Source organism: Aegilops tauschii, chromosome 6 (assembly GCF_002575655.3).
Source record: "Aegilops tauschii subsp. strangulata cultivar AL8/78 chromosome 6, Aet v6.0, whole genome shotgun sequence".
Taxonomy (NCBI): Eukaryota; Viridiplantae; Streptophyta; class Magnoliopsida; order Poales; family Poaceae; genus Aegilops; species Aegilops tauschii.
The window spans coordinates 143,138,397-143,151,280 of record NC_053040.3 but is presented as its reverse complement, the minus strand read 5'-3'; positions in this window follow the sequence as shown (position 1 = coordinate 143,151,280).

Here is a 12,884-nt window from a genome sequence, read left to right as displayed (position 1 = left end):
AAGGGTAATGATCCTTTTTAGTAGCTTTATTTAATTTGTGGAAATCAATTACCATCCTATAACCTGTAATAATTCTTTGCAGAATCAATTCATCTTTATCATTAGGAACGACAGTTATACCTCCCTTCTTAGGGACACAATGGACAGGACTTACCCACTGGCTATCAGCAACGGGATAAATTATACCTGCTTCAAGGAGCTTTAATATTTCCTTTCTTACCACTTCTTTCATCTTAGGATTTAGCCGTCGTTGGTGATCGATAACTATTTTGGCGTCTTTCTCCAAATTTATTTTGTGTTCACATAGAGTGGGACTAATGCCCTTAAGATCATCAAGAGTATATCCAATAGCAGCACGGTGCTTCTTCAGAGTTTTCAATAATTTCTCTTCTTCATGCTCTGAAAGGTTAGCACTAATAATAACAGGATATATCTTTTTTTCATCAAGATAAGCTTATTTAAGAGTATCAGGTAAAGGTTTAAGCTCAAACACGGGATCACCCTTGGTTGGAGGAGGATCCCCTAGGATTTGAACAGGCAAGTTGTGTTTCAGAATAGGTCCCTGTTTAAAGAATACTTCATCTATTTCCCTTCTTTCATTCAGAAACATATCATTTTCATGGTCGAGCAAATATTGTTCTAAAGGATCATTAGGAGGCACGGCAATAGAAGCAAGACCAATAATTTCATCTTTACTAGGCAATTCCTCATCATGGGGTTGTCTACTAAATTTAGCAAAATTAAACTCCTGAGACATATCACCCAAACCAATAGTAACAACATCCTTTTCGCAGTCTATCCTAGCATTAACGATGTTCAAGAAGGGTCTACCAAATATAATGGGACAAAAGCTATCTTGTGGGGAACCAAGAACAAGAAAATCAGCAGGATATTTAACTTTCCCACACAAGACTTCAACATCTCTAACAATCCCAATCGGTGAAATAGTATCTCTATTGGCAAGCTTAATTGTAACATCAATTCCTTCTATCTCAGCAAGTGCAATATCATGCATAATTTCTTTGTATAAGGAATGAGGTATTGCACTTGCACTAGCACCCATATCACATAAGCCATGGTAACAATGATCTCCTATTTTAACAGAAATAACAGGCATGCCTACAACAGGTCTATTTTTATCTTTAGCACCAGGTTTAGCAATTCTAGCAGTTTCCTCACAGAAATAAATAACATTCCCATCGATATTATCAGCCAAGATATCTTTAACCATAGCAATTTTAGGTTCAACTTTAACTTGCTCAGGGGGTTTGTGTGTCCTAATATTACTTTTGTTGACTACAGTTGAAGCTTTAGCATGATCATTTATTCTAACAGGGAAAGGTGGCTTCTCAACATAAGCAGTAGGAACAATAGGATCATTATAAGTGATAGTCTTTTCTTCAACTTTAATAGGTGCAACTACTTTTACTTCAATGGGAGGATTATATTTAAACCACTTCTCCTTAGGGAGATCAACATGAGTAGCAAAGGATTCACAGAAAGAAGCTACTATTTCAGAGTCAAGTCCATATTTAGTGCTAAATTCACGGAAAGCATCGGTATCCATAAAAGATTTAATACAATGAAACTTAGGTGTTATACCTGACTCTTTACCTTCGTCGAGGTTCCAATCTTCAGAGTTGTGTTTAATTCTTTCCAATAAATCACATTTGAATTCAATAGTCTTCATCATAAAAGAACCAGTACAAGAAGTATCGAGCATGGAGCGATTATTGAGAGAAAGCCGAGCATAAAATTTTTGAATAATCATTTCTCTTGAGAGCTCATGATTGGGGCATGAATATAACATTGACTTAAGCCTCCCCCAAGCTTGAGCAATGCTTTCTCCTTCGCGAGGCCAAAAATTATATATATAATTATGATCACGATGAACAAGATGCATAGGATAAAACTTCTGATGAAATTCCAATTTCAATCGTTTGTAGTTCCATGATCCCATCTCATCACATAGCCTATACCATGTCAATGCCTCTCCCTTCAAAGATAAAGGGAAGACCTTCTTCTTGATAACATCATCGGGCATACCGGCAAGCTTAAAGAATCCACAAACTTCATCCACATAGATTAGGTGTAAATCGAGATGCAATGTTCCATCTCCTGCAAAAGGATTAGCTAGCAGTTTCTCTATCATACCCGAAGGAATTTCAAAGTAAAAAAATTTAGTAGGTTCAGTAGGTTCAGGAGAAACTCTTTGCTCTACTGGTCGGGGTGAAGATACCCCGAACAAGCCCCTCAGAGGATTAGTTTCCATAGTAACAAGTGACAGTAAATTTCAGCACACTATATAAATTTTTCCTTACCAAAGGCGCTTCACTCCCCGGCAACGGCGCCAGAAAAGAGTCTTGATGACCCACAAGTATAGGGGATTTATCGTAGTCCTTTCTATAAGTATGAGTGTCAAACCCAACGAGGAGCAGAAGCAAATGATAAGCGGTTTTCAGGAAGGTATTCTCTGCAAGCACTGAAATTATCGGTAACAGATGGTTTTCTGATAAGGTAATTTGTAACGGGTAGCAAGTAACAAGTGTAAATAAAGTGCAGCAAGATGGCCCAATCCTTTTTGTAGCAAAAGGACAAGCCTGGACAAACTCTTATATAGAGAAAAGCGCTCCCGAGGACACATGGGAATTACCGTCAAGCTAGTTTTCATCATGCTCATATGATTCGCGTTCGTTACTTTGATAATTTGGTATGTGGGTGGACCGGTGCTTGGGTGCTACCCTTACTTGGACAAGCATCCCACTTATGATTAACCCCTATTGCAAGCATCCGCAACTACAAAATAAGTATTAAGGTAAACCTAACCATAGCATGAAACATATGGATCCAAATCAGCCCCTTACGAAGCAACTCATAAACTAGGGTTTAAGAGTCTGTCACTCTAGCAACCCATCATCTACTTATTACTTCCCAATGCCTTCCTCTAGGCCCAAATAATGGTGAAGTGTCATGTAGTCGACGTTCACATGACACCACTAGAGGAAAGACAACATACATCTCATCAAAATATCGAACGAATACCAAATTCACATGACTACTTATAGCAAGACTTCTCCCATGTCCTCAGGAACAAACGTAACTACTCACAAATCATATTCATGTTCGTAATCAGAGGGGTATTAATATGCATAATGGATCTGAATATATGATCTTCCACCAAATAAACCAACTAGCATCAACTACAAGGAGTAATCCACACTACTAGCAACCCACAGGTACCAATCTGAGGCTTTGGGAAAAAGATTGGATACAAGAGATGAACTAGGGTTTGAGAGGAGATGGTGCTGTTGAAGATGTTGATGGAGATTGACCCTCCTCCTATGAGAGGATCGTTGGTGATGACGATGGCAATGATTTCCCCCTCCCGGAGGGAAGTTTCCCCGGCAGAACAGTTCTGCCGGAGCCCTAGATTGGTTCCGCCAAGGTTCCACCTCGTGGCGGCGGAGTTTCTTCCCGAAAGCTCGCTTATGATTTTTCCTCGAACGAAAGACTTCATATAGTAGAAGATGGGCACCGGAGGCCTGCCAGGGGGCCCACGAGGCAGGGGGCGCGCCCAGGGGGGTAGGGCGCGCCTCCCACCCTCGTGGCCAGGGTGTGGCCCCCCTCTGGTATTTTCTCCGCTCAGTATTTTTTATTAATTCCAAAAATGACTTCCGTGAAGTTTCAGGACTTTTGGAGCTGTGCGGAATAGGTCTCTAATATTTGCTCCTTTTCCAGCCCAGAATTCCAGCTGCCGGCATTCTCCCTCTTCATGTAAACCTTGTAAAATACGAGAGAATAGGGATAAGTATTGTGACATAACGTGTAATAACAGCCCATAATGCAATAAATATCGATATAAAAGCATGATGCAAAATTGACGTATCAGCCAACGCGAGGGAGGGGCTGCTAGCTCTACTTCACACTTTGCTAGGTGAACCTCGGTTGGGGGGCATGCATTCACAGCTTAGGATTCCCATCGTGCCGACACGAGGGAGGGGGGCTGCTAGCTACTTCGCACTTTGATACGGTGAACCTCGGTTGGAGGGCATGCATTCATATATAGCTTAGGATTCCCTTCGTGCCGACACAAGGGAGGAGGGGGCTGCTAGCTACTTCGCACTTTGCTAGGTGAACCTCGGTTGAGGGGGAGGGGGCATGCATTTATATATAGCTTAGGAATACCTTCGTGCCGACACGAGGGAGGAGGGGGGCTGCTAGCTACTTCGCACTTTGCTATGTGAACCTCGGTTGAGGGGGAGGGGGCATACATTCATAGCTTAGGATTCCCTTCGTGCCGACACGAGAGGGTGGGAGCAAGCAATACCGTGCGCTTTGCGAGAGAGGTTCCACATCGAAGTTGCATTTGGTATTTGAAAATCAAACCACCCTTTTGATACATAAATTTGGTCCACATGCAAGTGTGTTCGTGTTCTGACCCTCTCCCGCGTCATTTTTTGCCATATTAATGAACATTAGAAAAGTCGGATGACGCAACAGACACGGTTCACTCAAACTAACCATGTGCCACGCCTGTGCACCTGTCACGCACACATCCGCACAGTACATTGGGCTCCACGAGGCTCCCCCTCTCAACAATATCTACCCGCTTCGAGGGTTTTTCTGTTTCATAACACACGGTTGTTATCTCCGGACCGTGTGCGATGTTTCTTATTGCCAATCCCGCCTGCATCGAAAATATCTGCCCGCCTTGAGGGTTTTTCTTTTTCATAACACACGGTTGTTATCTCCGGACCGTGTGCGATGCACTATCATCAAAATTTTCAATAGCCCGGCATTTCACTCCCGTGTAGTAAAATTTTCAGTACCCGCGTCATTTCCTCAAACACCCCGCGCCCCCCTCCACACACACACACACACCAAAACCTCCTCGGGCGTGTGCGCGCGCACACACACACACACACACACCCTCCCTCGCTCGAAACCCTAGCAAAGTCCCCGCTGCCGCTGCCGCCGCCACTGCAAGGCCTCCATTGTCAACATCTGCCAGTTTGCCCATGCAGCTTACCGACCGATCTCCATACCCAGGCCGCCCTGAGTTTCTTAGATGACGCCTGCCAAACACCCCCTTTCCCACAGATCCCCATCCCCATCCCCCACTCTAGAGCGTCGCAGCCTAAGCCCGGCTACGCTTCCCATGGAGCTCGAGGAGCCACTGGCCCAAAAGAGGTGTATAGCGGTCTCTTTGCCTGACGTCGCCAAGAAAGCTGACGACCATTACTGGCGGCAGGCACTCAAGCAGTGGGCTAGAGTATGCGGGCATGTCTCGTCCGCCGGCTACGACATCAAGGTCATCGACAGCGACACCCTGAGGCGGGCTGTGTCATAGGTTAAGTGGCCCACCCCCAACCCCTCGGGTTCAACCGCCGTCGATCTCATCCATGGCCCCGCTGCTGATCTCCTCTGGCTCGCTGTCAACAATTTTCCATTCTACATCGCCATCGAGCCCCTTTTGTCATTTCTGAAGGACACGTTCTGCGACGCAGGCTTGGGATCCACAGCTTCCAAGTCAGCCCTCATCGACGACGACCACGAGGAGGGCACCCTCTCCAGCTCTTCCAAGGGGAAAGAGCCCATCTGCTCTTCCAAGGGGAAAGCGCCCGTCTGCGACATCAGGGAGGGCACCCTACAGCCGTGCTCTTCCAAGGGGAAGGAGCCCATCTGGGACAACATGGAGCGCATCCAGGGTCCGTGCTCTTCCCACGGGAACGAGCCCATCTGTGACAAGTGAGGAAACCCATGATTTGTTTATTTCAGTTGTTCACAATGTGATGTTCTATATGTGCAATTATTTACTGTGCAGTACATTTCATCAATCCAGTTTTAAACATACCGATAGGAATGCATATATTTGCTTGTTGTTAAGCCTGTTATAGCTAGCATATGCCTCTTTTAAAGTTTTTTGATTGTTCGGTTGTTTGTAGTTAGCATATGTTCAGTTTCAAATGCTATCTTTGGTTGTTCGTAGTATGCCTTGTTTATTCCAGTTATTCACAACGTGATGTTCTATATGTGCAAGTATGAACTGTGCAGTTCAATTTCATCAGTACCAGTTTCAACAATACCACTATGAATGACTGACATTTGGTTGCTGCATCTTGTAGTTAACACGCCTTTCCATTTTTATTTAAGCATAACCAGTGTACTTAGACCGGCACAATACCAGTTTGAATGACCATGTTTGCTTGTTGTTAAATGTTAGGCCTGTTGCAGTTAGCACACCTTTCCACTTGTTTTGCTTTACTAGCGTGCTTAAACCTCCGTTCCTAAATATTTGTCTTTTTAGAGATTTCAAATGGACTACCACATATGGATGTATATAGACATATTATAAAAGAGTGTTGTACTACATCATTGTGTCATTGCTGTTTAGCTTCTAATATTAACTTGGTGCTTTTAGGTACATATGTCATTGGTAAAGATCCGCGTTTCGACCCATTCTGCGTATGGGGCAATGAGATATCGATGAACCAGCATCAAGTGAGGAAGCTGATAAAGATTTTTAGTAAAATGGGTCCAAAGATGGCAATTAAACTATTTGTTTACACTTTATCCAAGACAACAGCGAACTGCAGGATGGTAAGTAAGAACTCTGCAGCCTTCTTTTTACTTCCCATAATGAGTTGTGTTAGATGACAATGTCTGAAATCTTATTCCTTTGCAGTGGTTGCCAAAGCAGTTTACTCAAGATTACCTCTCAAACTACATGATTGGTGGGATGCAAAGGTTAAAGTATTTCTACCAGAACACGATGATTGTCTAGATGCTTTCATGAAGACCATGAAGGATGGGCGGTCGGCCATCACAAGGGGTTGGACTAGAGTCGTGCGTGCCTTCTACATGGAGGAGGGCACAATATGGGCATTCCGCTTCACCATGTTCAGCAACCAGAATATATTTCGCCTCTTTCTTACCATCTTTAAAAGTACAAGTATACAACTGTGGTTCATCATTCTTTATTTGGTTCTTATGTAATTCTTGAACATATGTACCTATGAATCGAATAATGCATTGGTTGTTTGAACCTGATGGATATGAATAAAGCTGTAGCATACATTCGAATTCAAATCCAAATCCGGTACAATTTGGAAAAGCAGCAATTAAATTACGGTGAAATTACGCTCTCCAGGTTGTTACGGCACACACGGTTGATAAACACAAACGTTTGCGATATGCACCATAATCCGAGACGGTTCACAGAGAGGAAACTTGTGCAAACATGCATACAGTTGCCATTTGCAAAGCGTGTGCGATGTCAGACAATATCACAAACGGTGCGGGCAAACTAAACGTTTGTGTTAGTTGCCTTATCGTACACGATTCGCAACCATGAACTGTTTCTGATGAAGTATGCATCGTAAACATTGCACCATAGAATAGTGTGTGTGATAGTTGTCGTGTACGATGATGTTACGATGGTCCGACGCTTTGTAATCCTGTCCGACACTCGTACGATGATTAGCTAATCTTCTTACCGGTGAACCGTTTGTGATGGGTCGCGTATCATACACGTTCTACAATAGTGAACCGTTTGTGATGGGCCGCGCATCGTAAACGTAGCACCACAGAATACCGACTGTGATGGCAATGCGAGCAGAAACGAGTAGGAGTACTGTAGGGGCCCTATCCCCAACGGTTTCTGGGTCGTGCGGAAAGGACCCCCCTATCGCCCACACTCACTTGGCGACGGTTCCAAATGCCATCGCGGAAAGGGGTTTTAAACCGTTTGTTTAGGACCGACGCGCACCAGTGGTATCTATAATTTTTGATTGTTCCATGCTATTATATTATCAATCGTGGATGTTTTATATGCATTTATATGCTAGTCTATATGACTTTTGGGACTAACCTATTAACCTAGAGCCCAGTGCCAGTTTCTGTTTTTTCCTTGTTTTTGAGTATTGCAGAAAAGGAAAACCAAACGGAGTCCAATTGACCTGAAATTTCACGGAGATTATTTTTGGACCACAAGAAGCCCACGAAGTATAGGAGATGGGCCAGAAGAGTCCCAAGGCACCCACGAGGGTGGGGGCGTGCCCTACCCCCCTGGGCGCGCCCCCTACCTCGTGGCCGCCTCGGAGACCCCCCTGACTTGTTCCCAACGCCAACACCTCTTATATATACCCAAACTTCCAGAACATAACCAAGATCGGGAGTTCCGCCACCGCAAGCCTCTGTAGCCACCAAAAACCAATCGGGACCCTGTTCCGGCACCCTGCCGGAGGGGGGATCCCTCACCGGTGGCCATCTTCATCATCCCGGCGCTCTCCATGACGAGGAGGGAGTAGTTCACCCTCGGGGCTGAGGGTATGTACCAGTAGCTATGTGTTTGATCTCTCTCTCTCTCTCTCGTGTTCTTGATTTGGCACGATCTTGATGTATCGCGAGCTTTGCTATTTTAGTTGGATCTTATGATGTTTCTCCCCCTCTACTCTCTTGTAATGGATTGAGGTTTCCCTTTGAAGTTATCTTATCGGATTGAGTCTGTAAGGATTTGAGAACACTTGATGTATGCCTTGCGTGGGATACCCGTGGTGACAATGGGGTATTCTATTGATTCACTTGATGAATGTTTTGGTGATCAACTTGCGGGTTCCGTGACCTTGGGAATCTATGCATAGGGGTTGGCACACGTTTTTGTCTTGACTCTCCGGTAGAAACTTTGGGGCACTCTTTGAAGTTCTTTGTGTTGGTTGAATAGATGAATCTGAGATTGTGTGATGCATATCGTATAATCATACCCACGAATACTTGAGGTGACATTGGAGTATCTAGGTGACATTAGGGTTTTGGTTGATTTGTGTCTTAAGGTGTTATTCTAGTATGAACTCTATGATAGATCGAACGGAAAGAATAGCTTCGTGTTATTTTACTACGGACTCTTGAATAGATTGGTCAGAAATAATAACTTTGAGGTGGTTTCGTGCCTTACAATAATCTCTTTGTATGTTCTCCGCTATTAGTGACTTTGGAGTGACTCTTTGTTGCATGTTGAGGGATAGTTATATGATCCAATTATGTTATTATTGTTGAGAGAACTTGCACTAGTGAAAGTATGAACCCTAGGCCTTGTTTCGAAGCATTGCAATACCGTTTACGCTCAATTTTATTACTTGTTACCTTGCTGTTTTTATATTTTCAGATTACAAAAACCTATATCTACCATCCATATTGCACTTGTATCACCATCTCTTCCCCGAAATAGTGCACCTATACAATTTACCATTGTATTGGGTGTGTTGGGGACACAAGAGACTTTTTGTTATTTGGTTGCAGGGTTGTTTGAGAGAGACCATCTTCATCCTACGCCTCCCATGGATTGATAAACCTTAGGTCATCCACTTGAGAGAAATTTGCTACTATCCTACAAACCTCTGCACTTGGAGGCCCAACAACGTCTACAAGAAGAAGGTTGTGTAGTAGACATCAAGCAGTTTCTGGCGCCGTTGCCGGGGAGGTGAGTGCTTGAAGGTATATCTTTAGATCTTGCAATCGAATCTTTTTGTTTCTTGTTTTATCACTAGTTTATTCTATAAAAGAAAACTACAAAAAATGGAATTAAGGGTGCCTCATATGCTTCATCTTTTTATTGTCTTTCGTGAAAATGAGGGAAAGGAAAATTGTGCTCAAGTGCTAGAACAAGAATGCATTAAAATGTTTTGCACTAAATCTATGAATGATCAGCATGCTTCCAATGTTGTTAGTACGAACTCTTTGAATATCCATGGTACTAATGATGATTGCACTAGTCATGATGAAAATGTCTCTTATAAGCATGTCAATTTTTGTGGAGTGCATAGAGTTTGCAAGTACACACCAAATAGGGAAGATAGATTTTGCAAGAGGCATAAGCATTTAGAAACTAAATGGTTGCAAGAAAGGCTAGATGTTTGTGCTGAAAATTTAAATTTCCGTAGCCATCCTTGTGAACTTTGCAATGAACGTGGTCATTTAAATATCCAATGCAAACTGTTTCATGATCGTATCGTGTCCAAAAATTGTGATGACTTGATTTCCCTTGCGCAATCATAATGAACTTAGTTTGCTTGTGGGCTATGAAGAAATGAAACGTATAAGAATTTGTCCTTGATAAAGTTCTTGATTTTGATCTAGAGGAAATTTATATGTATTGTGCGGTGAATTGCATTGAAAATCCTTATATCGCCAATTACATAAAGACAAGAAAACAAATAGAAGATGAAGAGAATACTAATGAAAGGGAAGAGATTTCCCAATATCCTCCTATTCTTTCTTATGATGAATCAGATAACGAGGAGGAGCTTTCTATTCAACCAATCTCATTAATAAGGAGCTCCAAAAAGAAGATTAAACCCACACATGATGTGAAGAAGAAAAAGAAAAGACGGAGAAACAAAGGTAAAAAGGTATCCCTCCCAAATGATGTTGCTCCTATTACTCATTGTGATGATGATAATTGATATACTATTGGTGCTATCCATACTATTAATGATGAGAGTGATTATGCTTATGATATGAAAAGACCCAAGCTTGGGAATGCTATGTTTGATGAGAATGACATGTTTGAGAATTTATTTTCTGCAATTAATGTTTGTCCCAAGCTTGGGGATGCTATGTTTTATGAAGATGATATTTTTAACCTCCCAAGTTTTGATATGCAAATTTATTATGATGATAGTATGCCTCCTATTTATGATGATTATATTGATGAAAGTGGGTTTGGAAGAGGGTCAACTTTAGGAAGTAATGATCCCACTATTTTGGAGGGTGTTGAATCTTATTGTGATAATTATAACGGTAAAGCTAAAATCCTGCCGACTGGTGGTTTGCAACAGGCGCGTACGACGCGATAGCCGCTCGATCCGCATCCAACGTCGCGCGTCGTCCGTGGTGCGCGCAGCGCGCGTGGTGATAGCCGTTACGTCGTTTCTCTATCAATGACAAGCGAGCCCCGCAAAACCGCCCGTCTCGCCCAATGCGTACGATCCCCACTCGCCCCCTCTCCTTCTTCGCCCGCATTACTTCTTCCTCGTCTGCTGCTGCGGTTTCCATTCGAATCCCCTCTCGCTCCCCCTCCCCCTCGTCCGCGACGGTTGCTGGTGGTGGCGCGGTCCGGTTCGCGGCGGACGGCGTCTGAATCTGTGGTGAGGAACGCATTCCCCACCCCTTTTGTCTTCCTGTTTTGCTCAGCCCATACCTTCCAGCCGGTCCGCCATTGATTTTTGCTGCACGAAGCCTTCGAACCCGGTGGGTTGTTGATCCCATTAGGTTAGATAAAGGTCGGCTTCTAGTTTCTGAATCGGCGCTGAGCAGCGCATCCCCCCTCCCCCCCCCCCACACCCGCCCCCGCTCTGGATTCCTGTTGCTCCGCCTGCATGCTCCGCCATTGACTTTTGGTGTTCGGACCCTTCGATTCGGCCGGTTGTTGTTTCCATTAGGTTAGATTAGGTCGCCTTCTAGTTCCAGTTGAATATGGCTCGGAAATCTGGTTCAATTTGTGTGCAATTAGTTGGCTGGTGGGTGTGGATAGGTCTTCGTGGTGGTAAGCGTGGTCAGTTCTACTAAGGATTTGTTCTCCTGCTAGTGTTGTGGATGTGGATTTTTAGGACATGCAATAGTTTTTGGTGTTTATGAATTTTAAGTTGTGCATTAGTGGCTGAGGATTTGAAAAGTAACCCTAAGTTTTTTCACAAAATGTTGTTATATTGGTTTTGTTTGATGCGGTCTGTCTATCGATTAGGCTTGTGGTGCTCCAATTAGCATGTTTACAATACTTGAATTTCATGTGATGTTTTGTTCTGTTTAATTATCATGATGTTTGTATTGAACTTGCCAATGACATTGCACTCAAATTACCAGATGCCGAAGCACTGCTATTATCGGTGTTGTTTGTTATGGTTAAATTATCATGATGATGGTATTACACTTACCATTATCATGTTACTGTAGTTACCAGTATTTTTCTAGTCTAACTACATGCTGCACAATGCTCATTTCTTATTCAATGGTCTGGTTGTTTTTTGTGTGCTTACCGACATCATTTTTGTGATTATTAATGACCATGTGTCAATGCTAATTTTATCACTGGTAATTTGGTTGTACATCATCAAATTGATGCCGCCTTTCTAACTTACCATACCATTGTGCCTCAATTATCAGTTACACATGCTTTTATATACATGTGCCATCTATTTTGCTATAGTTTAGCAGGTGTGATGAACCAAGTGCAGTTTGCTTGATTTATTTATCAGCTGTATTATTGCTTTGTCAAACACCAGTTTTATAAATGTTGCTGTTAATTGTGATATCAGTTTTTCACAAGTCATCTAATTGGTTTCATTTGCTTTCTTTCTTTTTCCTACGTATCAGGGACACAATGCCGAGGAAGCGCAAAGGAGATGGTGATGGAATCGGTGAGGTTCCTTCGAAAAAGGCGAAACGCCCTCCTCCGCGGAACAGACCCTCACCCAGTTCGCTTCTTCTAGCATGCAAGGACATGAATGATGACAGGAAGGCTCTCATTGATGATATGGATTTCACAAGCCTTCGGAATATCCAGTGTGACCATCTATTCAACAATCTCAGTGTGTGGCTTGCTGATCTATACGACCCCGATTCCCGTGAGGTGGTCGTACCAGGGCGAGGCAGGCTTCCGGTTAATGAGGAATACGTGCATCGTCTTATGGGTGTGCCGCGTGGAGGAAAGGATGTCCCTTACAACCTCCCTACCGAAGCTGATATTGAGTTAGGGCTTGAGTTGTTTGGCGAGCTTGGATATGCCCCTAAAATGACTGACCTTGTTGATCTCATAAAGGGTTCTAAAAATGCTGATATGATACTTTCAAGCGTATGTGGCTTTTGCTTGCGGGGAATACAATCATTGC